Source organism: Gossypium arboreum, chromosome 10, assembly GCF_025698485.1.
Source record: "Gossypium arboreum isolate Shixiya-1 chromosome 10, ASM2569848v2, whole genome shotgun sequence".
Classification (NCBI taxonomy): domain Eukaryota; kingdom Viridiplantae; phylum Streptophyta; class Magnoliopsida; order Malvales; family Malvaceae; genus Gossypium; species Gossypium arboreum.
In genome coordinates, this window is record NC_069079.1 from 5,555,170 (window position 1) to 5,560,794 (window position 5,625).

A 5,625-nucleotide genomic window follows, 5' to 3' on the forward strand; every position below is an offset into this window, starting at 1 on the left:
TTTTGTTTTATAAGCGATTTATTAAGTTCAAGTGGTATGACCCTAAGGTCAAGTGGGTTTAGAAAATGAGGTATCGGGATCTTGTTTCTATAAACCGAGTCGTAAATATTTTTATAAATATTTACGTAGTGGCAATAAGATGGTATTAAAGTTTCGTTGAATAATTTTATCGTTTCGATAGTTAATTAAACAAAAAGGACTAAATTGTGTAAAGTGCAAAAGTTGTGTTCTATAACCTAAAGGTATTAAATAGATATAGAACTTAAAAGTAGAAGTCCTTATTTGGTAATTAGCCCATTAAAGAGATAGTGGGATATGATGGCTTGGCATTTGGTGTAATAAATAAAGTGTATAAAGGTTAATATTGTAAATTGGTTAAAATAATAATAAAATGAATATAATAAAAGAATCAAGGTGTCATCTTTTTCATTCTCTTTTACCAGCCGAATATGAAGGCTTGAGAAGCCATGGAAGAAGCTTCCAACTTTCAGCTAATGCATGGTAGGCATTTCTAGTCCCGTTTTTAATTATTTTTATATTTTCGAGATCGTTGTTGCTTAATCTATCTAATGAGGGGACTATTTTGCAAAACCATTGAATAGTTTGATATTTTCCATTGATGAGTATAATAGGGCTTTGAAGTTTAATGGAAGAATATGAGTCTTTGTTGATAGTTAAACACTTTTTGTTAAGTGATTTTTTGTGAAATTGACAATTAAGGGCTAAATTGATAAATGTGAAAACTTTGTGGTTAAAATGTCAAATAAATGAAATGTGTGGGCTGCTAGAGACACTAGTGATATTTGTCTATAGTATAATTTTACTCAATTTCATGAATTTGCATTTTTATGATATAGGGACTAAATTGTAAAGAAGTTGAAATATTAGGGCAAAACTATAATTTTTCCATAAAGTGAATTATGGACTGTTTTGATACCATGAACATTTGGCTAAGCTTAATTATGGTTAAAAATGGTTAATTTGCATGTTTTGAGCTCAAGGACTAAAATGAATAAAAGTAAAACTTTAGGGGTAATTTTGTAAAAATGAAAAAATTGACCAAATTGTATGAAATGAGGTGTTTTAATGTCTAAATTAATATACTGAATGAAATTATTAATTTAGATCAAGATCGGGTGGAAAATCGAGAAAAATAAAAAAATTACCAAAATGCCCCTGAACTTTGGTATCTACAATTTAGCCAGGTAAGTTCGTATGCAATAAGCATTGTTAAATTGATGTTTCTAATGCTTTAATATTGTATAAATTGTATATACGTGAATATTTTAATGTCTAACGACATATCGGCAAAATGTGGCACTTAGTGTGCGGGGCAATCTAATATGGTACTCAGTGTACGAAATATTGAGAATGGCACTTAGTGTGCGAGATATTGAGAATGACACTTAGTGTGCAAAATATCGAATGATTCAAAGGGAAATTATAAATTGTGATTGAATGATTAAATAGAGCAAAGTGAACAAGTATACATGCTATATTATATGAATTGTTTATGAGACGACTTTATAATGGTGATATTTGGGCTTTGAGCCTAGTAAGCTTTAAGCTGGTGAATAATATTATCGGGTTTAAAACCTAGCAGGCTAAATGCCGGTGATTTGATAAAAGTCTAAGACTATGAGACCTTGTCTTAAATCGGCAATTGAATTTGTTTAATGCATTAAGTTGGCCAGGTATGTGATATACTCTTATGCATGTTAGATCGATTAGAATTGAATCATGAATGTGAAATGAGAAGCATAGGTGAAAATGCCTATGTCATATATGTGAGTAAGGGCAAAACCATCGTAAATTATCGATAAGGGTGGACTATGTGCGGAATCATCTTATAATTGCTAATTTGAACGGTTGTGTGCGAATCATTGAGCATGATGTATTGTATTGAGATTATGCTTGAGTGAAATTATAGATATGTGATGAAATTGATTGGTGATATACATGTTTAAATAATGTGAATGCAAAGAATGTGTGAAAGAGTAAATTTGTAATAAATCTGCTTGGGGCAGCAGCAGTAATGTGATTTTGGAAAATCACCATAAATTTTTGGAGTTGAGTTAGAAGCTGAATAAATTAAGTAATTAAAGCTTAATGAGTCTAGTTTCTTATAAAAGAAACCGTGTAAGCAAAAGAATTGCTGATAATGAGATATTTGAAGTGGCGTGGGATAGAGTCAAATGACTTCGGGGTCCCCTATTCTGTTTTTATAAAATCATTATAATTTATACAAAAATGTTTATAAGATAAAATTTATATGCTTAGACTCCTTAATGAGTCTAGTTTCAAATGAAATCAAATAGAACATATTTTGAATTCTGTACAATGAGAAATTTGATTCGTAGTGAAGAGTGGTCAGATTAGTCAAATAGTGAAACAGGGGAAACTTTAAGAAAAATCTGGTATTGATTGGCCAAACCTAAAATTATGAAAATTTTATGGATGGAAGATATATGAGTCTATTTTCAGGGAAAATTAACGGCAATTGATTTGGAGTTTTGTAGCTCCAGTTATAAATAATTTAGTGACTATTGCTCAAGAAGACAACTTGTAGTGAATTTGTGATTATGTTGTAAACATTGATAAAACTTGTTAATGAGTTGCTTATTGTTTTCTTATGAACTTACTAAGCGTAAAGCTTACTCCCCTTTTCTTTCCCATATTCCCTAGGGTTGCCAGGTTAGCTCGGGTTGGAGGCCGTCAGAGATATTATCACATTGTCAAGTCTACGCTATCGATGTAAGTAAATCTTAGTGTTTCGAGTCTATGGCATGTATAGGGTTGTAAAGTTGAGTAAGTAAATGATACAAGACTAAGATATTGGTAAATATTTAATAATGCCTCATGAATATTTTGGGCCTTGTAAGCCCGATTAAAGGATAATATACGTGTGTATGAAAAGTTTAAATCTGGTAGCACCTCGAACCCTGTTCCGGCGAGGGATACGGGCGAAGGGTGTTACAAAACCAAAGATTTTTGAGTTACTTATTGTCCAAGCTTGCAGGGAACGGTAAACCTGTTGTTTAAGGTACATTTTGAGTCTACACGGCTAGCACACGGACGTGCGAGGCCATTTTGAAAGGGCACACGATCTGGTACACGGGCGTGTGGTTCGGCCGTGTGACCTAAGTCAGAGAGTTTCATGGGTACATACACGGGTTGGGACATGACCGTGTGTCCCTACTTCGAATGCCCACACGGTCTAAGACACGGGCATGTCTCTTAGCCGTGTGAACCCTGCAGCTTTGAAAATTTTTAATACTTTTCAAAAAATTCTCTGAGTTTTCGAATTAGTCTCGATTTGTTTCTAACGTGAATTTTGGGCCTCAAGGACTCGAATAAGGGACAGTATTATGAGTTTAATTGGTTTTTTGACCTGAATATAAAATGATAAGAAATGTTTATAATTTATGTCTATTTGATCGACAAGCTTTGATAATGCTCTGAAACCCTATTTCGGCGACGGATGTGGGTTAGGGGTGTTACATTACCCACATTTTGCACATTGCCACTCTCAGACATCTCAACATTACTGCTTTTACTGCACATAGATTCGCACACTTCATAATCTACTTATTGAATCTCGTATTCTCTTTTGCAAGTATTCTTTCACTATCACATAATTCACGTGTTACTTCATTCACCATGTTACATAGTTTATCATCATACCATTTAAAAAACCCGCATCCACTAACCTACAATTCACATAAAAGAGGTCGACATTTTATTATGTAAACCCTATAATTCACTCAAAAATCCATTGCTAGGACGAAATGTAGCACCAATTTAATCCAACCAACACAAAAATCAAACAAGCTAAAAAAATCTCAAATCTCATATGAACCCTAAAATAAAATTGCAAACTAAAAAAATCTACAATTTCATATAAACCCTAAAACAATATTGCAAACTAAAAAAATCTCCAATTTCATATGAACCCTAAAACAAAATTGTTAAATATATGCTTACCCAAAAATCTGAGCAACCATAATACCTTCTGCCTGGATTTAACTCGCTCCACAAAATCTCTCTCGGAGCTAACTTGTTACAGAAACATGTTATTTTTTCTCCATTATAAACGAACTCCCCTCACGATGAAGAAACCAACTTCGAATAAGGCAGCTTCTCCATTGATGGCTTCCAACCACTATTTTCAAATAATATTTTCGATTCTTTTACTGACCCATTAGATTTCAAGCTTCGATTTCTACAGAGTTTTGGAGAGGGAGAAGATTCGAGATTTAGGGTTCTTCGTTTAAGGGATCTTAGATTGTTTTATCTGTGTTTGTGTGTGTTTAAGAGTTTTTTTTTATTGTTTTTTTAATAATTTTAAAATCATTTGCTAACGATACATATAAGACAAAATAGTGTCACGTTAGCATTTAATTACATTTTGACTGCCACTTTGGCGGTTAATGTTGACTGTTAGTCAACTAATGGTTACGTCAGCATGTCCATTAAAAATAGACTAATTTGACAAAAAAATAAACGTTAGGGGTTAAAGTGCTAAAAGAAAAAGATAGAGGGCTAAAGTGACCAAACAATCAAACGTTAGGGGCTATTTTAGGCATTATGCCTTAATAATATATATTAAAGGCAATAATGTAATTTAATAATATAAAAATATGAAAAATTCGATAAGGCTCACAAGCTGTTCAAGTCAAGTATTACTCAACTCGAATTTGATTTGATCGATAACTCGAGTTCAGCTCGATAATTACTAAATCGAGTTCAATTTTTTTCAAATTAAACTCGAATAACTTGTAATTATTAATGTCTCATTTACACCCCTTATTCCAATAATAGTTTTCCACTTTAGTAGTGCTTTACTGCTTCCTTTTACAACGTTTGAAAGAAAACCTAGACGAAATTTATTACAAAAAAAAGAAAAAGAAAAAAAGAACCCCATTTTTGCTTGTTTTACAGCACCTAATTTTTGTATACTCATACGCTTTAGAATTGTGCCCCATGCATGGCAGACAATTCTACGAAATTAGCTGAGAAAGATGAATGATTACTGATGCCTGATAGCTTAAGGAATGAATTCCCCCACACCATAATTACAGCATCAATGCTGCTGCCATTCTATTGCAACACTATTGTAGGAGGAACACAACTTCTCTTCACTTTTTTTAATAGATACAAGTGCCTAAGACATTGTCCATTTCGAGTTCATTGGACCTCACGATTTGACTTGCAAAAGGCGCCTCACTGTCACAAGTTAAAGATGATGTGAACACTGAAATTGTGCATACTCTTTTCTAAGATCATACATCAAACATGCTAGTGCTCACCGGTTTGAAATCTGCAAAACTGGAACATAAGCATGTTTGCTGAATTCAGAGAGCAGGTGTAATTAACGGAGCAGGCAATAACTTTCGCCCCTTGCCTTACGATAATAAATTTAGTCTCTCTTAACTAATAGCAATTCAACTTAATCTCTTTCAGCCTCTTTTTTTAGTGAAAATTTTGATCGTTTTATCTTAGTCTTCCATCTTACAATTTTTTTATGCAATTTTTTTTAATCTCTTCCATCTTACACCGAGCTCTGACTCATCAGAAAAAACCAACCTTTTTCACTATAACACATTCAGATAGGATACTGCATTT

General features: G+C 33.0%; 1 long non-coding RNA gene across 1 annotated transcript; it reads left to right on the forward strand.

Annotated features, from left to right (window-relative positions):
- The first annotated feature begins 434 nt into the window (after positions 1-434).
- LOC128281777 (uncharacterized) lies at positions 435-2,892 on the forward strand. Its single transcript, XR_008272044.1, has 2 exons — positions 435-501; positions 2,686-2,892. It is a non-coding gene; the product is annotated as an uncharacterized LOC128281777 (long non-coding RNA).
- The last annotated feature ends 2,733 nt before the right edge of the window (positions 2,893-5,625 follow it).